The sequence below is a fragment of the Myxine glutinosa genome, chromosome 1 (genome assembly GCF_964187855.1).
Source record: "Myxine glutinosa chromosome 1, kmMyxGlut1.1, whole genome shotgun sequence".
Classification (NCBI taxonomy): domain Eukaryota; kingdom Metazoa; phylum Chordata; class Myxini; order Myxiniformes; family Myxinidae; genus Myxine; species Myxine glutinosa.
Window position 1 is genome coordinate 111267542 of NC_136261.1, and position 24672 is coordinate 111292213.

At 47.8% G+C, this 24672-nt stretch overlaps 1 long non-coding RNA gene across 1 annotated transcript; it reads right to left on the reverse strand.

Moving 5' to 3' along the window:
• LOC137436274 (uncharacterized) lies at window positions 1–24499 on the reverse strand. The gene is made up of 3 exons (XR_013623094.1): window positions 24430–24499; window positions 2902–3045; window positions 1–868 (listed from the first exon to the last, which is right to left on the reverse strand). It is a non-coding gene; the product is annotated as an uncharacterized LOC137436274 (long non-coding RNA).
• Window positions 24500–24672: the final 173 nt, after the last annotated feature.

Here is a 24672-nt window from a genome sequence, read left to right on the forward strand (position 1 = left end):
TATTTTTACATTTTTTGATTTATTTCACGTTCAATTGCACATTCATCCAATAACCTGAAACACTACTTTTCCTTTTGCCATTTTATATGTGGAGGCATTCTCGAATAAATTCTAATTTATTGATCATTCGATCATTCATTCGTTCATTCATGTAAAGCTCTTCACAAAATGCAAACACCACATATAGAAAATACCTGGGGTGATATCCATATCCATGTCACATGTCACATGTCACATTCATTGCGTCACTGAGAACGTTATTATACGAGTAAAAACAAAAACTGATCATTCTCTGCACAAATGATTTCTTTTTTCATGAATAATCTTTGCTCTCTCTCATTGGGAAATGTTAAAGGTACAATTATTTTGTTTGCAATGACTGCAGCTTTAAAACTATTTCACAAGGCTGTAACAAATGACCCTTCGTCAATGGAGCGACCATATTGGGGAAGACGGAACACTATGGGGGGAGCACAAGAAAAATGGACACGGGCGGGCGGGCGGAATGCCCATTGCCCAAGCATTTATAACTTTGAAGGTAACGGAGCGAAAAGGTAACAGTTCGGTTAATGCCTTTTTTCCTCGATTCTTCTTGAAGACGAAAATGTTTTGAACAACCGCTGTTCAAGAATCACACGTCAAGCAACAATCATAACATCGACGTTCGACGTATTCATGATGTATAAAACCGCTGAATGAGGTGGATTTCATTTTTCCATTTCCATCGGTGGATGAGCATGAACACCAGGCAAGGTGGTGCCAGGACATCACCGGTCCTGGCACTGCCAAAACGAATCAATCACCCCGAAGGTAATCGAGATCAGGCCTCCATTCAAGCTACTTCACCACAGCACTGTTCTTGCCCAACCTGAAAGGAAGACAAGGACGACAACAATATTTCAGGGAATGTTGCATCATTTATCCTGAAATATCATTTGGCAACATTCAGAAAATGACTACCGACCGCCAACAAAAGATGCCCTGACATTTGACATCATGCGAGCTACCTATCGAGCCCTGATCTGGACACATGCAGGACAGGCATATCCTGACCTTCCTCCACCAGAGGAATGTGGATAGCACATCGATGGCGCGAAGTTAGTACCAAAGCTAATGAGCCTCGTACCTGTACCAGATGCCTGCCGCCAGTTAATAAGCTGTGGATGCCAGAGAAGTTGTGCATCGTCAAGATGCTCGTGTAAAAGCATGTCCGTCTCCATGCATTGGTGCATGTAAATGCGGACCAAGATGCACAAAGCCGGCAAACTCTCTGGCTGGTGATGAGACATCTGATTCAGAAGCAGATGATTCGACTAACCGATGGACTTTCAGATGCATTGTAATTACCGTATGGTGGACATTTAAGTGAATTGTGAACATGATAGACATTAAAATGGATAGTTACCAAGATGGACATTCAAGTGAACTTTTATTTTGCTCGACATCTCAGTTAAATCATGAACATGATGGGCATTCAACTGAATAGAAAATATGATGGACATTCAAGTGAATTCTGATTTTGTTGGACAAACATTTAGTATTATGAAACACATTTGTATCTCCAAATGAAACATTTATGGTGTATTTTTGTGTTTGTGTGTATTATTCCACAGGTGGCCAAAATAATCTAAGGCATCTTTAATTCAGGTCTCTTTAGTCTTGATAATGTGCAATGCAGTCGCGAAAATCATGATATTTATCTCGATGTTATACCTGAAGTAATTGCCAATATCACATCGACTGTATCCAAACTTATGTTGTATGCATATTGCATATACCATGAAGAAAATAAGGGGGTACACTTCGGTTTTGCGGTATTAAACTCAGAAATATTAATATCAGATATATTTGTGTGGTATCATTATTTTGCACAGTGTACTGGGAAACTTTTAGAGTACACATTAAACCAATACCTTCGTTATTCTCTGTGTTATGAAGACAATTTATGATGTATCAAAATGTAAGACAAAATATACATTTCACCATTTTTACAGATTTCTTGACCCAGAGGTAACCGCAGATGTCACCGACAGCTGGGTTGCAGCTTCCATATTGTATGGAAGTACTCTGATCATTTTGACACCTCACACGACCCTCTATGTCCATTATTGGCAGAGTGATGTGTGATTTTAAGAATTCAAGAAAACGCGTTTGGACCCTGACACCGGCAGACATTAATCGCATTGTCGTAAACCCCCGCACACCGCGACAACTTGACAACCCTCCTAATGTGGTCCAAATGGGTGCACTTAATGAAATTCTTGGGGATGTCGGTTTACACAAGGTGGGGGTGGGTGCAACGAAGTTTTAAAATATGGCCTATGGCCGCCATACGAACAACATTCACCCTAAATATTGGCCACGCGTGGGCGTGGCCTGTGCACGACCACATATACATGTCATGTAGGCCTACTCCCACAAGGGAGTGGCGCAGTTTAGGCTTGTCTGCGATTATTGGAGCCATTACCATTGCCTTCATCCATCATAATAAGAATGGAAATATTGTTCGAGTTTTTGGCCAATGCGCGTTATGCTGTCCCGAGGGCGGAATATTGACCTCGGCCGTTCGGCCCTCGGGACAACGTAGCTGCGTATTGGCCTGAAACCCAAGCAATATTATAATCTGACTATAATCCACCGACACCCACATTGCCAAGGTCACAATCACTGACATTTGTTTCGTGACATTCAAAGCACTATTAATATACCTACATGCCAACAAACCCAATAATAATATTGTATTGCAGAGTGTGCCTCGAAGTGCCAGGAAATGGCATCTAAGAGTTATTTTTTCAGGTCACTTTAATTTACCATAATTATTGTAGCTAATCTGAGCCACTGCCTAATCTGAGCCATAGTGCCGTGTCTGCATTCCTTAAAATTGTGACAAAGAACACTCACCACAAGCACTTGACCGCCTGGATGCTCCCCCGCAGCGTTGCATCTTCTCGGCAGATTGGTCGGCACGTCCACTTGTGTCAGCTGGCTGCAGAAACGGTGACGGGACAAAGTCGGGATGGGTTGGATTGTTCACCTCTTCTTCCCCTGTAGAAAGGACAATCAATTATTGTCAAATCAAACGTATGCAATCGATACGTTTACGATATTTTTGAACCATAATCATTGGGCAAACGCCGACCACTCCTATTGGGCTAGCCTTCAGCCTGAACCCGGACCCGAACCCCCCATCCCCGGTGACTTTCAACGTGGCACCGTCAAAGGATGCCACCTTTGCAACAAGTCAGTTCGTCAAATTTATGCCCGGTCGCAGCTGCCCACGGAGTGAAAAATACAATCTGGAGAGCCGATGAAGCCTCTCTTTTGAAACAGCCGGAAGTAATGAGACGGCCATGTTGGAGGGCCGATTGTTTGGACCAAGGGCACATTTGGAAGTAACATTTTGGAAGTGGGATGATGAAGTTGGAAAGAGGATTGACGAGAAGAGGAAGAAGTTCAAGGAGTGGCAGAAGGCAAAGGGTACGGGAGCAGAAACAGCAGAGCATGAAAGTTATAAGGCAGCCAGGAAGGCTGCAAAGAAAGAGGTAGCAAAGGCGCAGGAGGCATGTAGGAAAATGTTCGGAGAACGCTTGGATTCGGAAGAGGGTCAGAAAGCAGTATTCAGGATTGCAAAGCAGATGGCGAAAGAGAGGTGTGATGTGATGGGGGTGAGTTGCTTGAAGGATGAAGTGGGACAAATCGTTGTCGACCCAGATGGAAATAAAGGAAGATGGAAAAGATATATGGAAATGCTGTTGAATACAGAGAATGAATGGGATGGCAACATAGAGAGTAACCCAGTTTTAGGACCGGCAGAGAAGATAACTGAGAAGGAAGTTGAGGAAGCGATAAAAGCAATGAAGGGTAGAAAAGCCGGAGGGCCGACGGGAGTTGTGGGAGATATGTTGAAGGCAGCAGGAAGTTGGGGTGTGAAGAGAATGACAGAGATCTGTAATCTGGTGGTGAAAGAAGGCTGCATTCCAGTGGATTGGGAACTGAGTACCTTCGTCCCTCTATACAAGGGGAAAGGTGACCCTCTGGAGTGTGGCTCGTACCGAGCGAAAAAGTTATTGGAGCATGGAATGAAGGTATTGGAAAGGGTGTTGTAGAGGAGGATAAGGAAGAAAGTGAAGATCGACGAAATGCAGTTTGGATTCATGCCAGGAAGAGGAACGACAGACGCGCTTTTCATTGTGAGGCAGTTGCAGGAGAAGTACATGGAGAAGAGGAAGAAGTTGTTTCTTGGGTTTGTTGATCTGGAGAAAGCATTCGATCGGGTTCCACGCAAAGTATTGACATGGGCATTGAGGATGTTAGGAGTGGAGGAATAGTTGATCAGAGTAGTGATGGCAATGTACAAAAGAGCCGCACAGCTGTAAGGACGAAGGACGGGAACAGTGGTGAGTTTGAGGTGAAGGTGGGAGTGCATCAGGGGTCGGTACTAAGTCCACTACTATTTGTAGCTGTGATGGAGGTGCTGGCTCAGAACGTAAAGGAGGGTTTACCATGGGAGTTGTTGTATGCAGATGATCTGGTGTTGATTGCGGAAAGTATGGATGGACTGAAGGAAAAGATGAACACGTGGAAGGAATGTATGGAGACAAAAGGTCTGAAGGTGAATATCGGAAAGACGAAGGTGATGGCAAGTGGTAAAGCATGTGGTGAGGTGGAAAGAACTGGGAAGTGGCCCTGTGCTGTGTGTAGGAAGGGTGTCGGAGTGAACTCCATTCAATGTACAATGTGCGCTGAGTGGGTTCATCAAAAATGTAGTGGTCTGAGAGGGTCATTAACCAGTGTGGCAGCTACATTCAAATGTAAGGTGTGCACAGAGGGAGCTGCAGATGGAGGAAATGTTGAGTTGGATCTTGGAGACGGCGTGAAGCTGGAAGGTGTGAAAACATTTTGCTACCTCGGAGACATGCTGAATGGAGAAGGTGGGTCAGACTCGGCAACGGTTGCTCGAGTGAGATGTGCATGGAAGAAGTTTCGGGAACTGAGTGGCGTGCTGATGATGAGGGGAGTGTCGTTGAAGCTGAAGGGAAAGGTGTATGCTGCATGTGTGAGAAGTGTTGTGATTTATGGGAGCGAGACATGGGTAATGAACGTCGAGCAGCAACGAAGGTTGGAAAGAGTGGAAATGCGAATGGTTCGACGGATGTGCGGAGTATCGGTGAGAGAGAGGAAGACAAATGATGAATTGCGAAAGATGATGGGAATAGAGCCTGTGATTGATGCTGTGAAGAGGAACAGGTTGAGATGGTTTGGTCATGTGTTGAGGAAGGATGAAAGTGACTGGTTGAGAAGAGTGATGGAAATGAATGTAGAAGGAAGCAGAGGACGGGGAAGACCGAGAAAGACTTGGCTAAAGATGGTGGAAGAAGAAATGCGGGCAAGGGGGTTAACAAGGAGAGATGCAGAAAATAGGGCAAAATGGAGAAGATTGTCATGGGGACTGCAAGGCTAACCCCCGCTCTAGCAGGGAAAATGGCCTTTAAAATGCATGTTGTTGACACGACCATGAAGAAGATTTTGCCTTGATAGGACAAATTCTAACTTCACTTGGTGGGGAAAGTTAACCTGAAGTTTCCAACTGAGCATAAATCTCTTTATATTCCTCATCACATCCTCATGGCAAAGATGGATCGCAACGATTTAAATGTCAGACAAGGAAGATTGGATGTGGGATTTCAACTGTGTACCAACACTCACTGACCTACTCCTTTTCAAACGCTGCTCCTGGAATCTTTGATTTATACAAAAAAGTACTGCAAGACAAGACAGCCGATTTAAGAGTGATAAAAATTAGCAAATCAGGAGGACCTGAGGAGATATGAGTGAAGTATGGACCTGCCTCGGTGAACATGGGGTTCAGGTCCTGAATAAACTATTTAACTGTGTTTTGATGAGAGGAAATCCAAAGGGAATGGAGGCAAAGCATTCTGGGAAAAACATTTCATAGTCCAGTTGCCAGATGCATATATTTTAGATAATTTAAGTTATTTAAGATAATATAATTTAAGTTAGATAATTTAAGTCCAACAACATGAAGTTGTGCACATAAAATGTTTTTAAATGGTTTCTGGTGATTTAAGGTCTCCTGAATCAGAAACTGCATCACAATACTCTGTCATCATGAAAGATGTTTTATATATATTGTTGCGGATATGAGGACTGTATTTTTTTTTGATTGTGTGCTTTATCATTATTATTATTATTGTTATTCTGCGCCTCCTGCCTCCGCCGGAGCTGTGTAAAGGTCAAAAGGGCGTCCCATAACTAGTCCACAAGCATACACGTCAGCCAATAATAGAATACCCCTGTTCGATAGTTATATCTTATTCTGTAGCGGTTACCGCTGGATGCACACATTCGCCTTGCACCGGCCAGAACACGGCCAGACGCGCCTCTCCCGGGCATGCCCGGACTCACTGTTCCCGGGCACGCCCGAACCTCCCGGGCACGCCCGGTCTCGTCTTTCCCGGGCATGCCCGCTCTCGCCTTTCCAGGGCTCGCCCAGAGCGTCCGGGCATGCCCGCTATCGCCTTTCCAGGGCTCGCCCAGAGCGTCCGGGCATGCCCGCTATCGCCTTTCCAGGGCTCGCCCAGAGCGTCCGGGCATGCCCGCTATCGCCTTTCCAGGGCTCGCCCAGAGCGTCCGGGCATGCCCGCTATCGCCTTTCCAGTGCTCGTCCAGAGCGCCCGGGCACGCCCAGCCTCGACTTGCCAGGCCGCAGCCAAACACGCCCGGGCAGGTCCAGACTCGCCTTTCCAAGGCTCGCCCTTGATACCCGGGCATGCCCGGTATAGCTTTTGCCGGGCAAACTTCCCGACATACAACAACAACACAACATGCATTTTAAAGGCCATTTTCCCTGCTAGAGCGGGGGTTAGCCTTGCGGTCCCCATGACAATCTTCTCCATTTTGCCCTATTTTCTGCATCTCTCCTTGTTAACCCCCTTGCCCGCATTTCTTCTTCCACCATCTTTAGCCAAGTCTTTCTCAGTCTTCCCCGTCTTCTACTTCCTTCTACATTCATTCCCATCACTCTTCTCAACCAGTCACTTTCATCCTTCCTCAACACATGACCAAACCATCTCAACCTGTTCCTCTTCACAGCATCAATCACAGGCTCTATTCCCATCATCTTTCGCAATTTATCATTTGTCTTCCTCTCTCTCAACGATACTCCGCACATCCGTCGAACCATTCGCATTTCCACCCTTTCCAACCTTCGTTGCTGCTCTATGTTCATTACCCATGTCTCGCTCCCATAAATCATAACACTTCTCACACATGCAGCATACACCTTTCCCTTCAGCTTCAACGACACTCCCCTCATCATCAGCACGCCACTCAATTCCCGAAACTTCTTCCATGCACATCTCACTCGAGCAACCGTTGCCGAGTCTGATCCACCTTCTCCATTCAGCATGTCTCCGAGGTAGCAAAATGTTTTCACACCTTCCAGCTTCACGCCATCTCCAAGATCCAACTCAACATTTCCTCCATCTGCAGCTCCCTCTGTGCACACCTTACATTTGAATGTAGCTGCCACACTGGTTAATGACCCTCTCAGACCACTACATTTTTGATGAACCCACTCAGCGCACATTGTACACTGAATGGAGTTCACTCCGACACCCTTCCTACACACAGCACAGGGCCACTTCCCAGTTCTTTCCACCTCACCACATGCTTTACCACTTGCCATCACCTTCGTCTTTCCGATATTCACCTTCAGACCTTTTGTCTCCATACATTCCTTCCACGTGTTCATCTTTTCCTTCAGTCCATCCATACTTTCCGCAATCAACACCAGATCATCTGCATACAACAACTCCCACGGTAAACCCTCCTTTACGTTCTGAGCCAGCACCTCCATCACAGCTACAAATAGTAGTGGACTTAGTACCGACCCCTGATGCACTCCCACCTTCACCTCAAACTCACCACTGTTCCCGTCCTTTGTCCTTACAGCTGTGCGTGCTCTTTTGTACATTGCCATCACTACTCTGATCAACCATTCCTCCACTCCTAACTTCCTCAATGCCCATGTCAATACTTTGCGTGGAACCCGATCGAATGCTTTCTCCAGATCAACAAACCCAAGAAACAACTTCTTCCTCTTCTCCATGTACTTCTCCTGCAACTGCCTCACAATGAAAAGCGCGTCTGTCGTTCCTCTTCCTGGCATAAATCCAAACTGCATTTCGTCGATCTTCACTTTCTTCCTTATCCTCCTCTACAACACCCTTTCCAATACCTTCATTCCATGCTCCAATAACTTTATCGCTCGGTACGAGCCACACTCCAGAGGGTCACATTTCCCCTTGTATAGAGGGACGAGGGTACTCAGTTCCCAATCCACTGGAATGCGGCCTTCTTTCACCACCAGATTACAGATCTCTGTCATTCTCTTCACACCCCAACTTCCTGCTGCCTTCAACATATCTCCCACAACTCCCGTCGGCCCTCCCGCTTTTCTACCCTTCATTGCTTTTATCGCTTCCTCAACTTCCTTCTCAGTTATCTTCTCTGCCGGTCCTAAAACTGGGTTACTCTCTATGTTGCCATCCCATTCATTCTCTGTATTCAACAGCATTTCCATATATCTTTTCCATCTTCCTTTAATTCCATCTGGGTCGACAACGATTTGTCCCACTTCATCCTTCAAGCAGCTCACCCCCATCACATCACACCTCTCTTTCGCTATCTGCTTTGCAATCCTGAATACCGCTCTCTGACCCTCTTCCGAATCCAAGCGTTCTCCGAACATTTTCCTACATGCCTCCTGCGCCTTTGCTACCTCTTTCTTTGCAGCCTTCCTGGCTGCCTTATAACTTTCATGCTCAGCTGTTTCTGCTCCCGTACCCTTCGCCTTCTGCCACTCCTTGAACTTCTTCCTCTTCTTGTCAATCGTCTTTCCAACTTCATCATCCCACCACCATGTTTCCGAGTGCCTTGGTGGTCCTTTTGTCCATCCACATACCTCACCAACGGCTCCCAACAGACTAGCTTTCATTGACATCCAACCACTTTCAAGCTCAACCACATCATCCTCGACCCTACTCAGCCTCTCTTTTAATGCCTCCCTTACTGTCACCTCTTTCAACCTCCACACCTTCATTCTCGGTTGGTACTTCACCCGCCGAGCTCTCCTCGCACCTTTCACCCTTACGTCGCAGACAACCAAGTGGTGCTGTGAAACAGCCTCCTCCCCCGGGATCACCTTTGTGTCTCGGAGGTGCCCCCTATCTCGCCTACGCACCATCAGGTAGTCAACGGTTGTCGTCGACCCACCTGACGTGTATGTAACAAGCTTATTATCCTCTTTCTGGAACTGAGTATTACAAATCAACAAATCAGCTCCATCAGCAAACTCCAAAATCCTTTCACCTTCTCCATTTCTCACACCATATCCGTAACCCCCATGAACTCCTTCAAAACCATCCATACTCCTTCCCACATGTCCATTTAGGTCTCCTCCTACCACAACAACTTCCTCATCTTTCACGTTTTCCATCAGCTTCTCTATCGCACACCAGAACATGTCCTTCTCTTCATCGCTCCGACCAACCTGCGGAGCATATCCCGAGATGACGTTCACCAAGAGCTTTCCAATCATCATTTTCACCATCATCAACCTATCACTCACTCTAGTCACACTCACCACACTGTCTACAAACTCCTCAGAAAACAGGACACCAACACCATTCATGCCCTCCAGGCACCCTTGCCACACAAACTTGTATTTCTGTCCCTGCCTACCCTTCACCATTCTCACACCACTTCCCTTCCATCTCGTCTCTTGCACACAACATATGTCCACTCTTCTTCTGACCAATACTTCCACCACTTCTCCTGATCTCCCTGTCATTGTCCCTACATTCCATGTCCCAAACCTCAGAAACCGATCTCCACTTCGGGCTGTACCCTGCCCACATGTAGTTGTAATTGTCATGGTTCTCTTTTTGAGGCAATGTTTTTTTTTTTTTATGGCCGGATGCCTTTCCCGACGCCAACCCACTTAGTCGCCTCCTACGACACGCAGGGATACGGCGTACCTATTCTTATCCAGGGTACACACTGGGAAACGTTTAAAACATGGAAATCCTGGGGGGGGGGGGGGGGGGGGATCACCGCTGCGGTTTAAACATATTTAAAGAAATATTTCAACAAAACCATGAAAACAATCTGGGAAAAGTCTCTAAGTGAGAACGTGGATTTGAGAAAGCAGGAGCAGAGGTGAAAGAACAAACGAGAATATAGGGGGCGGGGCACAAGTCGAGACGAGGAGGCCGCACGAGACACCAGGCCGCACGAGGCGCGGACAAAGAAACGACTAATTACACACAAATTTGCAACAACTACAAAACCAAAACCAAATAGAAACACACAATAACACATACACAACAAAATACGCAGCGGAAATTTGACAAAGAAACGAACGGGAAAACACTCAAACTTTGATGCCGTGGAGAGATCAAAGCAAGCCCCGTCGCTCGAGGGACCGGAAGCGGATTTGGGAACTTCACGATTGGGAACAAACTTCCCGACATAAATGTGTATATATATTGCTGCCCGATAAACGGGCTTTTGAGAGTACCCGAGTGTGATACATTTATTAAACCTACTCGGACGAATTTCCATCTTTGGTCGCGTCAATTCTTTCAACTCGCGTTGGAGCACAGCTCCTTCAATTCTGTGTTTTAGGGTAAGGCTGTGTCTCCCATTAATAGAAATACTCCATTGCACCAGTGAAAGAGATAGATTCCCTTCATTCCCACTCCCAAAACTTCCATTCCCATTGCCAATTACCTCCCTTCCAATTGCCAACTGCATTTTGGGCGGTTTTCCCTTCATCCGCCATTGACCACGAGGCAGGGTTGGGGAAGAAAGGCGTGCCTCCACCTCGTCATAGAGGGGAGGAGTGAGCCAGCCCCACTCGACCAACCATGAACAAGGGGTTTGGCTTGAGAGGGCGGAGAGAGAACGTTTGGGGGAGGTTCGCAAAGGTTGAGGGGCGGGGCCTATATAACCCACGGCGGGGCGTTTCCGAAAAGAGATGCGCTTTGAGTAGAGTCGAGGAGGGAGGAGATCAGAAGACAGGAAGGCCTTGAGTTGGACTAAGCAAGAGAGGAAGTTGTTGGACTGGGTGGGACTAAGAAAGAGAGAGAAAGAGTCCTGAAGCTTGTGAGGGAAGGAGAGAGAACCCGTCACACCAACCCTCCACCAAGCTCCGCGTTGGCTCCACCAAGCGTTCACCTCCACCAAGGCTCCACCAAGCTCCACGTTGGCTCCACCAAGCGTTCACCTCCACCAAGGCTCCACCAAGTTCCGTGTTGGCTCCACCAAGCGTTCACCTCCACCAAGGCTCCACCAAGCTCTGTGTTGGCTCCACCAAGCGTTCACCTCCACCAAGGCTCCACCAAGCTCCGCGTTGGCTCCACCAAGCGTTCACCTCCACCAAGGCTCCACCAAGCTCCGCGTTGGCTCCACCAAGCGTTCACCTCCAGCCATCCACCTCCTGCCATTCCTGTCATTCCCCGCGTGAGTCTGTCTTTTGTTTGTTCTGTCCTGGGTTAATTAAGACTGTAGGTAAGCTAGTATTTGCACTGTGTCACCTGCGTCTTATGTGTTGTAAATAAACGTGACTGCTTTCTTTTTGCTTGTGTGTATAATAAATCCTGTTATTCCTCCGTACTCTGTTTTCTTCTCTCTTCCTCTTTACATTCGGTCGCTTTAGAGGTTTCCCGATTGAATACCTGTGGCGCGATCTGGTCAACGTTCAGGAAGTCGGGCCAATCGGGGATCCTGTAACGGTCGCGGTTGACCATCCGCTCGGCCCAAAGTAACATCTTGTCCGCGACCCGTAACAATATATATATATAGATATTTTAAAAATACCGGGATCGAGTCTTAAGACGTCTCCTTTTTCAGGAGTAGAGGAAATGAAGTTTGGCACCATTCCACCCACAACTTATACTCCTTTATTAACAATCTTCGTGCGAAATAAGTTGTATAAGCACAAAGTAGAAAAATAATAGCTTCGCAATAAATTTAATTTCTGTCGACAGAGGTCAAAAGGTCATCTAAATTGGCAGAAGCCCAACATTGTGTTAAAAAAAATTTGTTTTGGTAAAATTCTTGAAAAGTTTATTTTGAAAATAATGTTACGTTTGTGGGGGGAGGGTGGGCAGTAGGCAATACCTTAGCCCAGGTAGATTTGCATAGATAGTGTGCTCTGATTGTCATGAAGAAGAAGAAGCCCCATGTATCATAAGTAGGGATCCGGTAGACCGTATGTCGTGCAAGAGCGTATTTTCGTTCCCATCACGAGGGGTGGGGTTATGTTAATTGGTGAAGGACTATGGGTAATTAATCCCTTGTATGTAATGGCCTCTGTTATTTTCCTCTGTTTCTTATGACACCAGCAACACACACAGATAGCCAGGCAATCACGCATTTATAACACTAAATAAAAACCAACTGGAAGCAGGACATTGAAAACTACCACTGATACCACCGACCTGGTGAGCACACAGGCACAGGAGGTCCGGGAGGCGACGCCCTGAAGAGCAGTGATTGGTCCGGGATTGATTGGCGCAAGGACTGCTAAGATGGGATTAGTGATTGGTGGAGTAGGCACGGATGAAGTCAGAGCATTGAGTTTAAAATAACGCTCTCCCCGACATTTTTTCCTCTTTGCTGTCCCTCTAGAAGACAAAAGACGTTGTTCCGACATTTTCTGCCCCTTACACCCGGGAGATCATAGCGAACGGTGGCATTTTTGCTCTCTTGCGTTGGGCATTGGTGCTGTGCAGTCAGCATTTCATATCCGTAACTTTGGGTTTTGACGATCGTGAGGAAAGGCGGTCGTGGCTTGTGGACTCTGGCACGCTTGGCCGTGGCTTTGTGATGGCTGAGGGCCATGCCGAGTGAACCGGAGAGGCGGCGGTGCTGTGTGGAGCAGAGACGAGTGAACGGGCGCGGCCTGCTCGCTGCGCACTCGACAGCTAGAGGGGTGAACTGTGCACGGAGGCCTGGTTCCTGCTCGCGTGCTGCACGACAAAGCGTGCTGTTCCCGCCAAGGACGCGGGGGTTTGGACGATTCCTAACGAGGTTTAAGAGCAGATCGGAGCTATGTGCCCACTAAACAAACACACATTTTTTACTTTCGTTCTTTTATATTTCCCTATGTGTGTATTTGAGTCTGTCTGGGGACGTCCCATTTAGGATATTAGTTTAACGTGAATTTTTTTGTTGCTGGCATTTATTTTCAATAAACCTGTATATTTTGAACATTTTAATTGTGTGTCGGTTTGAGTTAATTGTTGCAGGTTCAAAGACTGCTGGTGGACCCCGACTTCCCCCCCCCCTCCCCCCCAGCCCCACCACCCACTCTTCCCTCGTGCGTATAATGAAGGTGCGCCATAGGTTTGAACGCCTTGGAGTTAAAGCTCGTTTGGTCATCTGTGTCGCCCTGCGGTGTTCACGACAGGGCAGACACGACAATAACATTACCCCGTACCCCTCCATCTACCAAATGGTACACCTGGACACTCACCTTTCTGAGAAACCTCAGAGGAGATTTCCAGGAATGCCTCATTCTGAGATGTGGGAAAACCCCCAAAATATTCCACATTGAAAAGAAAGGAATCCTGATCAAGTTGCTGTTGATGTAAGAGAATAACTATTTTTACTCCGATAAATGTATTTTGATTATTGTTCTTTGAACAAATACAGGTTTGTAACATTTATCCCACAAATCGATCAACTTGTCCTATTTAAGGACGCTCAAATTAATTCTTGTGGAGCCCTGCTTGTTATTGAACGTACGAGGAAGATAATCAATTCAGTTCTTGTGAGATGTTATTGGGGAATATTGGATCAAGAGTGGACATGGGGTGCAAATTATTGTCAATAACTAAGTAAATAACGTCAATTGTGGTTATACACCTGTTATGGGAATTTCCCATTGATTTCAATGAAAGTTAAATACATGTGTTGACAAATATTGCAAAACAAATCAATGTAACTTATCAATGAAATATTTTACATGCATTGGGTCTTGACCCGCTCCATCCTCGGTGAAAGTACTTTCGTCTAAGATTGCACTTGTAAATGATTCGGTCAAATCGTGAAGAATTTTCTTTCTTTGTTACCTCCGCCACCAAAGGTGGATGGGGGTTATGTTTTTACCCCTGTTTGTTTGTTTGTGAACACGATATCTCAAAAAGTTGTGGACGGATTCGGACAAAATTTGGCAGTGAGGTAGTGTATGTGACAAAGACGAAATGATTAGATTTTGGTAAAGATCCGGATTCGGCTACGAGAATGTTTTACGTGATCCTTCATCATTGAGAGATAGGGTCAGAAACGGTACATAGCAGGATATCTCAAAAAGTTATGGACGGATTTTGACGAAACAGATTGCACAGGTTGTGTGTGTGACAAGGAAGAATCGATTCAATTTTGCTGAAGATCCGGATCCGACGAGTCACATTTTTTAAAGTGATTCGTCACCAATGGGAGATTGGGCCAAAAACGATTTTGTTTCACAAACGATTTGCCAAAAACGACAAAAACGATTAATGGGAAAAACGATACAGCAGGAAATCTCCAAAAGTTGTGGACGGATGATTTTGATTAAATGTGATTCTGTATTGTGATTTTCTGGTCTACTCTGGGATACAAAACGTAAACTATCCACCTGGCAGAGGTATGCTCTATACTGAGTGCCGTTCTCGTGAATTCAGTCTGCATTTGATGGGCCAGCGTACTCCTGACCACTTGCGCACAAGACGGAAAGCGAAGCGGGTTCCTTTAGTGGATCCGACCGTCATGTTTGAATAGAGTTTGGACGTTTGGGCGATTTGGTAGGTCTCGACCGGCGATTGTAGGACCGAAAGATCCATGAGGGTGAGAGTGGATCACGTGCAGGGTCGTGTTCTCTAAATTGCTGGATTCCTTTCTTGAAGTTTTACTCTTTGGTCCAGCATGAATTTTATGGGTTCTTGAGGTTCCCGTCAGTGGTTGGGGTGAGCACAACGACCAAGGTCAGTGGATATGTTGAGGGCAAGGGGTATTGCTCTCATGGTGGTGGATCGTGGCACTGGGGGCCATCTCTTCCCTTCCCTTGGCTGGTGATCTCATGTGACTTCACACATCTGCAGAGTTCCCTCCGGGTCATACTCCTCCTTACATCCTGTGAGATGGGGTAGGGGTTGAGCAGAGGCAGCCTCACTGAACCTTCTCGGGTGAGCCAGCTAAGGGAAGGGTGCATTTTCGCGATGCCCACCCACCAACGTTGAGCTGTGATCCAGGGTCGTGTGGTCCATCGTATACTTTTCATCAACCATTTTGGATAAACACATTTCTATCCGTTCAAAAACATACAGAACGAGAAAGAGCAATTAATGGTTGCACACCCTCGCTTGGACTTTCTACCTCTGCCATCGAAGGTGGATGGAGGTCTGTATTTTTTTTTATTTTTTATTTTTTGTTTGTTTGCAAGATCGAGGCTCGTGAAAGAGCGAACATTAATCACACAGAAAGACAAACCGACACACAAACATATAACATCGGGAGCGGTAGACAAGATGGGGAGAGAGGGGGAAGGACACAATCACAACATTTGAGAGCAGGGACCGAGAGACATGGAGACATCGAGAGATCTGAGAGAGGGCGAGGGCTTTGGAGGAGGGCATGGGAAGGGGGAGGGGGGGTGGGAGAGGTATAAAACATATGGACACGGCCAGGACTTCCAGGAAAGAAGTTGGAATTTCAAACAAGGTGGATCTGGGGTGAATTAGCGGGGGTAGAAAAGATCAAGGTTTTGGATGGGGGAAGATAAGAGATGGTGGTGAACAGCTGTTTTAAAGACCTGGAGGGAGGAGTGGGATTGAAGGGAGTGAGGGAGTTTGTTCCAGAGGCGGGAGAAAAGAGGAATGAAAGAGTGAAGGTGAGCAGAGAGCCGAGATTTCGGCAGTTTAACCATCAGAGGGTTGCTGGCAGATCTTGTGCGACCTGTAGGAATATTTGGAGGACAGAGCACAGAGAGAGCTGGGGGTGCAAGGCCGGAGAGGAGTCGGTAGAAGACAGAAAGACCACCTACCTGCTTGCGGTGAGTGAGTGAAAGGCCCTCAGAGATAGCTTCATCGCGGGAGATTCCAATAATTCTGAAAGCTTTGGTTTCAACAGCGTGAAGCCGAGCTAGGTGTGAGGCAAGAGCACCGGCCCGGCCCATAGGGGAGAACAGTATTCCATTGAGCTGCGGATGAAAGCCTTGTATGTGGTGAGGAGCTCAGGTGTGCCGAGGAAGGACTTCGCACGACGGAGGATGCCCAGTCGGCGACTGGCTTTGGAGGCCAGCTTGGAAATGTGGTTTTCCCAAGAAAGATCATGGCAGATAGTGAGACCCAAAAGCTTGAGCGACAGAACTTCTTGGAGAGGATTGTTGAGAAAGTAGATGGGAGGGTTGTCCAGTCGATCTTTTCGGAGAGACATAGTAAGAGTGTGGGATTTGTCAGGATTGAAAGACATGTTCCACTTGTTTGACCAGTCTGTGATTTTGTCCAAGTCTTCAGAGAGTGAGGAGGCTGCAGACTGCCGATCTGAGGGAAGAGCAATGGAGCGGCAGAGAGTGGAGTCATCAGCAAAAAGATAGAGAGGATTTTCAAGTGAGTCAGAGAGATCATTGATGAAGACCAGAAAAAGCACAGGGCCCAGAACACTGCCTTGGGGCACTCCAGCCTGAACAGGAAGAGGAGATGAGAGAACCCCATTCAGGGCCACACGTTGACGATGACTAGAGAGGAAGTCAGCCAGCCATACGTGGAGATTTCCATGGATACCAAAGGAGGAGAGTTTGGTGAGCAGAGCGGGGTGCCAGACCGTATCGAAGGCACGTGATATGTCGAGGGAGACAGCTCTAATTTCCTGTTTGGCATTGAGGACCTCCATCCATTGTTGAGACAGCAGAAGCAGCATGTCCAGAGTAGCGTGACCTGGTCTGAAACCAAATTGATGCTCAGAGATCAAGCCATTGGAGAAGAGGAAAGATTTCATATCCGAAGCAATGATGGATTCCATGACTTTGCTGATAATTGGGAGAAGGCTGATTGGTCTGTCGTTGCTAGGATCTGTTTTTGCACCTTTTTTGTGCAAAGCGGTGATGTTGGCCGATTTCCAAGCAGATGGCAGTTGACCTTGAGCAAAAGAGAGGGTGAAGAGAACAGAGAGAGGGTGAGATAGAGCGGCAGAGCAGGATTTTAGGACCCGTGGGCTGATGCCGTCGGGTCCAGTTGCAGAATCAGAGTCGAGGGTTGACAAACTTTTCCACCTTGTCAGGAGGAAAGGACACGGAGTCCAGGAGCAGCTGGGTACGACTGGGTATGGTGGGTACAGAGAGGGATGGGTTTGGGACACAAGATTTAGAGGCAAACACAGAGTTGAGGCATTCAGCTTTTTCACGTGCGGAGTCAGCTGTGTAGCCGTTTGAGGTAAGGGAGGGGATGGAGGAGGAACAAACACCAGAAACGGATTTGACCAGACACCACCAGATTTTGGAAGAGGGAGACAGATAAGAGAGTTCGGTCTTGAGAACGGAGAGATATTGTTTCCTGGCTCTCATGAGGGTGGACACACACTTGTTTCGGGCTTTGTGAAAGGAAATGAGATTTCCTTCCGTTGGATTTGCTTTCCAGGAGACGAAGGCAAGTTGTTTCTGGGCAACAGCCTCACCACAAGATTCCGTGTACCATGGACGGGAGGAAGGGTATGACAACTGAAGACGAGATGGGATAAATCTGTGCATGAGGGAGAGCAATTTACTTTGGAAGAATTCCCAGGATGAGTTGATGTCAGAGGTGGTAGAGATGGGAGACCAGTCCAGATGATTGATGGCTGCTTGAAGACCGTGCCAGTTGGCCTGAGTGAAATGCCAGACTCGTCGACGCTGAGCAGGCTCCCCGAGAATGGTCAGAGAGATGTCCACTTTAACAAGGACATGATCAGATGATCCGATTGGTGCAGAAGAGGAGCAGCAGACATTTTCAGGGAAGTTAGTCAGTACCAAGTCGAGAAGAGAAGATGCTCCGTTGACTGAGATCCGGGTCGGGAAATTGACAGATTGTGTCAGTCCCAGTGAGTCGCAGACGTCCTTTGCTGAGGAGCCATGGCTGGTGAGGGAGGTACCCACACCCAGCCAACTGGAATGACGACAGTTGAAATCACCACATATGAGGAAGAGAGAGTTGGGATGAGTAGATAGAAGTTGGTCCATATTATCAGACAGCGAGATGTAGATGGAGTCATCACTGTTTGGTGGACGGTACAACACACATATGAACAAGAGGTGGGAGCAAAGGGGAAGCCGTAGCCAGAGGTATTCCTGGGGGTGAGGTGGAGAGAGTACAGTGCAGGGCGAGTGAGGACGAGAGTTTTTGATAAAGATAGCAACCCCACCTCCAGGACGAGGCTCAGGTCTATCATACCGGAGGAGGGAGTAACCCGGGAGAGATACTAAGGAATCAGAGACATCATGAAGGAGGAAAGTTTCTGTTAAGCAGATCATGTCTGGTTTGACAGAAGCAACCTGTATGGAGAGATCAGTTAAGTTTGAACGAAGACCCCGGATGTTTGAGGTCCATACCGTTAATGAAGAGGAAGGGGGAGCATCGGATACAGAACAGGGGGGAGGAGGGGCAGGGTAAGATGTGGAAGAGGTGGAAGAGGTAGGGAGAGCTGTTGAAGGTGTGTCAGAGATTTCAGAATAGCTCGGAGAAAGAGAAGGATGGGGCGGACAAAAGGTTTGATGGTGATTGGGTGAGGCACAATGAGGTGTTATTTGAGGAGGGGGAAGAGCGAGGCAGAAGGTTGGGGGAGATGGAGGTGAGAGTTGGAAGGGGGAAGAATCGGGGAGGACGCTTTGAGGAGGGGGAGTGAGAGGGCGGAAATTGAGAAGAAATGAGGGTGGGGAGATTTGAAGGGGAGGGGCGAGGGGGGAGTTTGGGAGGGAAGGGACAAGGGGAGGGATTTGAAAGGGATGGGATATGGGGGAGATTTGGAGGGGAGGGGTGAGGGAGGAGTCTAGGAGGGGAGGGGTGAGGGGGTAGTTTAGGAGGGAGGGGCAAGGGGGGAGATTTGAAAGGGATGGGTGATGGGGAAGATTTGGAGGGGAGGGGTTATGGGGAAGATTTGGAGGAGAGGGGTGAGATTTGATTTTAGAAAGTGTACGATTAATGGGAAACGAACATTTATTGCAAAATGAGTTTCTTGGTTGCACACCCTCGCTTGGACTTTCTACCTCTGCCATCGAAGGTGGATGGAGGTCTGTATCTGTTTGTGAACAGGATATCTCAAAAGTTTGTGGCCAGATTCGGACAAAAAATTGTGGACAGGTTGAGTGTGTGATGAAGTCGAATCGATTCGATTTTGGTGAAGATACGAATCCGGATACGAGAATTTTTGAAAATTTAAAGTGATTCTTCACCATTGAGTGATTGGACCAAAAGATATGCAGCATCATATTTCAAAAAGGTGTGGATGATTTATGACAAAACTTGGTGGATGAGTTTGGTAAGTGACAAGAACAAGCCGATTAGCTTTGAGTTCAGGTCCAGGTCTAGATCCGACCTGTCAGTGGATACAAAACGTAAACTGTTCAGCCTGGCAGGGGTATGCGCTCTACCGAGTGCCGGTCTAGTTTTACATGCGACCTGCTGCCATGTTCGAATCTGGGTGAACATTTCCAAACAGCAAACTGACCAAAGCCCTCACCATGCATGCCCAGAGATAATAAAAGGTGTTGTAGCTGAGAGAAGGCAAGGGCAGGCAACAATCATATCACCTGAGAAATAAAACTTGATCAAAATCCAGATATGACTTTACAATACCAGCGACAGTCCAACTACCTACATCTCCAAACACCAAAAACTGTCCAACTACCTACATCTCCAAACACCAAATCACAAAAACTGTCCAACTACCTGCACTCCAAGCAGCATCCCACAGAGACTGTGCAACTACCTACACCAACAAGCAGCATATCACAGCGACTGTCCAACTACATACACCTACAAGCAGCATCCCACAGGGACTGCAACTACCTACACCTACAAGCAGCATACCAGAGACTGTGCAACTACCTACACCTACAAGCAGTATACCACAGACACTGTGCAACTACCTACACCTACAAGCAGCATACCACAGGGACTGTGCAACTATGTACACCTACAAGCAGCATACCACAGCGACTGTGCAACTACCTACACCTACAAGCAGCATACCACAGCGACTGTGCAACTATGTACACCTCCAAGCAGAATACCACAGAGACTGTGCAACTACCTTCACCTACAAGCAGCATACCACAGAGACTGTGCAACTACCTACACCAACAAGCAGCATACCACAGCGACTGTGCAACTATGTACACCTCCAAGCAGAATACCACAGAGACTGTGCAACTACCTTCACCTACAAGCAGCATACCACAGAGACTGTGCAACTACCTACACCAACAAGCAGCATACCACAGCGACACTGCAACTACCTACACATACAAGCAGCATACCACAGCGAATGTGCAACTACCTACACATACAAGCAGCATACCACAGCGACTGTGCAACTACCTACACATACAAGCAGCATACCACAGCGAATGTGCAACTACCTACACCAACAAGCAGCATGCCACAGCGACTGTCCAACTACATACACATACAAGCAGCATCCCACAGAGACTGTGCAACTACGTACACCTACAAGCAGCATACCACAGCGACTGTGCAACAACCTACACATACAAGGAGCATACCACAGCGACTGTGCAACTACCTACACATACAAGGAGCATACCACAGCGACTGTGCAACTACCTACACCAACAAGCAGCGTACCACAGAGACTGTGCAACTACCTACACCTACAAACAGTATACCACAGCGACTGTGCAACTATGTACACCTACAAGCAGCATACCACAGAGACTGTGCAGTGTGCAACTACCTACACCTTCCAGCAGCATACCACAGAGACTGTGCAACTACCTACACCTACAAGCAGCATCCCACAGAGACTGTGCAACTACGTACACCTACAAGCAGCATACCACAGCGACTGTGCAACAATCTACACATACAAGGAGCATACCACAGCGACTGTGCAACTACCTACACCAACAAGCAGCATACCACAGCGACACTACAACTACCTACACATACAAGCAGCATACCACAGCGAATGTGCAACTACCTACACATACAAGCAGCATACCACAGCGACTGTGCAACTACCTACACATACAAGCAGAATACCACAGCGAATGTGCAACTACCTACACCAACAAGCAGCATGCCACAGCGACTGTCCAACTACATACACATACAAGCAGCATACCACAGCGACTGTGCAACTACGTACACCAACAAGCAGCATACCACAGCGACTGTGCAACTACCTCCACCTCCAAGCAGCATACCACAGAGACTGTCCAACTAGATACAAGAACAAGCAGCGTACCACAGAGACTGTGCAACTGCCGAAACCAACAAGCAGCGCACCACAGAGACTGTGCAACTACCTGCACCTACAAGCAGCGTACCACAGAGACTGTGCAACTACCTGCACCTACAAGCAGTGTACCACAGAGACTGTGCAACTGCCGAAACCAACAAGCAGCGCACCACAGAGACTGTGCAACTACCTGCACCTACAAGCAGCGTACCACAGAGACTGTGCAACTACCTGCACCTACAAGCAGCATACCACAGCGACTGTGCAACTACCTACACCTACAAGCAGCATACCACAGCGACTGTGCAACTATGTACACCGACAAGCAGCATACCACAGAGACTGTCCAACTACCTCCACCTCCAAGCAGCATACCACAGGGACTGTCCAACTAGATACAACAACAAGCAGCGTACGACAGAGACTGTGCAACTGCCGAAACCAACAAGCAGCGTACCACAGTGACTGTCCAACTACCTGCACCTACAAGCAGCATACCACAGAGACTGTGCAACTGCCGAAACCAACAAGCAGCGCACCACAGAGACTGTGCAACTACCTGCACCTACAAGCAGCGTACCACAGAGACTGTGCAACTACCTGCACCTACAAGCAGTGTACCACAGAGACTGTGCAACTGCCGAAACCAACAAGCAGCGCACCACAGAGACTGTGCAACTACCTGCACCTACAAGCAGCATACCACAGCGACTGTGCAACTACCTACACCTACAAGCAGCATACCACAGCGACTGTGCAACTATGTACACCGACAAGCAGCATACCACAGAGACTGTCCAACTACCTCCACCTCCAAGCAGCATACCACAGAGACTGTCCAACTAGATACAACAACAAGCAGCGTACGACAGAGACTGTGCAACTGCCGAAACCAACAAGCAGCGCACCACAGAGACTGTGCAACTACCTACACCAACAAGCAACGTACCACAGAGACTGTGCAACTGCCGTAACCAACAAGCAGCGTACCACAGAGACTGTCCAACTACCTGCACCTACAAGCAGCGTACCACAGAGACTGTGCAACTGCCGAAACCAACAAGCAGCGCACCACAGAGACTGTGCAACTACCTGCACCTACAAGCAGCGTACCACAGAGACTGTGCAACTACCTGCACCTACAAGCAGCGCACCACAGAGACTGTGCAACTACCTGCACCTACAAGCAGCATACCACAGCGACTGTGCAACTACCTACACCTACAACCAGCATACCACAGCGACTGTGCAGCTATGTACACCGACAAGCAGCATACCACAGACACTGTCCAACTACCTCCACCTTCAAGCAGCATACCACAGAGACTGTCCAACTAGATACAACAACAAGCAGCGTACGACAGAGACTGTGCAACTGCCGAAACCAACAAGCAGCGCACCACAGAGACTGTGCAACTACCTACACCAACAAGCAACGTACCACAGAGACTGTGCAACTGCCGAAACCAACAAGCAGCGTACCACAGAGACTGTCCAACTACCTGCACCTACAAGCAGCGTACCACAGAGACTGTGCAACTGCCGAAACCAACAAGCAGCGCACCACAGAGACTGTGCAACTACCTGCACCTACAAGCAGCGTACCACAGAGACTGTGCAACTACCTGCACCTACAAGCAGCGCACCACACAGAGACTGTGCAACTACCTACACCAACAAACCACAGAGACTGTGCAACTGCCGAAACCAACAAGCAGCGTACCACAGAGACTGTCCAACTACCTGCACCTACAAGCAGCATACCACAGAGACTGTGCAACTGCCGAAACCAACAAGCAGTGCACCACAGAGACTGTGCAACTACCTGCACCTACAAGCAGCGTACCACAGAGACTGTGCAACTACCTGCACCTACAAGCAGCGCACCACAGAGACTGTGCAACTACCTGCACCTACAAGCAGCATACCACAGCGACTGTGCAACTACCTACACCTACAACCAGCATACCACAGCGACTGTGCAGCTATGTACACCAACAAGCAGCATACCACAGACACTGTCCAACTACCTCCACCTTCAAGCAGCATACCACAGAGACTGTCCAACTAGATACAACAACAAGCAGCGTACGACAGAGACTGTGCAACTGCCGAAACCAACAAGCAGCGCACCACAGAGACTGTGCAACTACCTACACCAACAAGCAACGTACCACAGAGACTGTGCAACTGCCGAAACCAACAAGCAGCGTACCACAGAGACTGTCCAACTACCTGCACCTACAAGCAGCGTACCACAGAGACTGTGCAACTGCCGAAACCAACAAGCAGCGCACCACAGAGACTGTGCAACTACCTGCACCTACAAGCAGCGTACCACAGAGACTGTGCAACTACCTGCACCTACAAGCAGCGCACCACAGAGACTGTCCAACTACCTGCACCTACAAGCAGCGTACCACAGAGACTGTGCAACTACCTTCACCTACAAGCAGCATACCACAGAGACTGTGCAACTGCCGAAACCAACAAGCAGCGCACCACAGAGACTGTGCAACTACCTACACCTACAAGCAGCGTACCACAGAGACTGTGCAACTACCTGCACCTACAAGCAGCATCCCACAGAGACTATGCAACTACCTACACCTACAAGCAGTATACCACAGAGACTGTGCAACTACCTCCACCTACAAGCAGCATACCACACAGACTGTGCAACTACCTACACCTACAAGCAGCATACCACAGCGACTGTGCAACTATGTACACCTACAAGCAGCATACCACAGGACTGTGCAACTACCTTCACCTACAAGCAGCATACCACAGAGACTGTGCAACGACCTACACCTACAAGCAGCACACCACAGCGACTGTGCAACTATGTTCACCGACAAGCAGCGTACCACAGAGACTGTGCAACTACCTGCACCTACAACTTACAGTTGCAGTGTGCCCGAGGACGACGAGTGACGAGTGACGAGTGACGAGCCGGGGGGTGGTTCTTCTTCTTCTTCTTCTTCCTCTGGGGGTCAACTTCCTGGATCTGGAACGGGAAGTGATATTTTTTTCTTTTATTCTTTCCTTTACCCTGTGGATGGTCCATCGATTTTATATATAATTATAAACCGAAGGGTTTTATATATATATATAAGTCCTTAAGGGTCAACGAGATTATTTAAATAT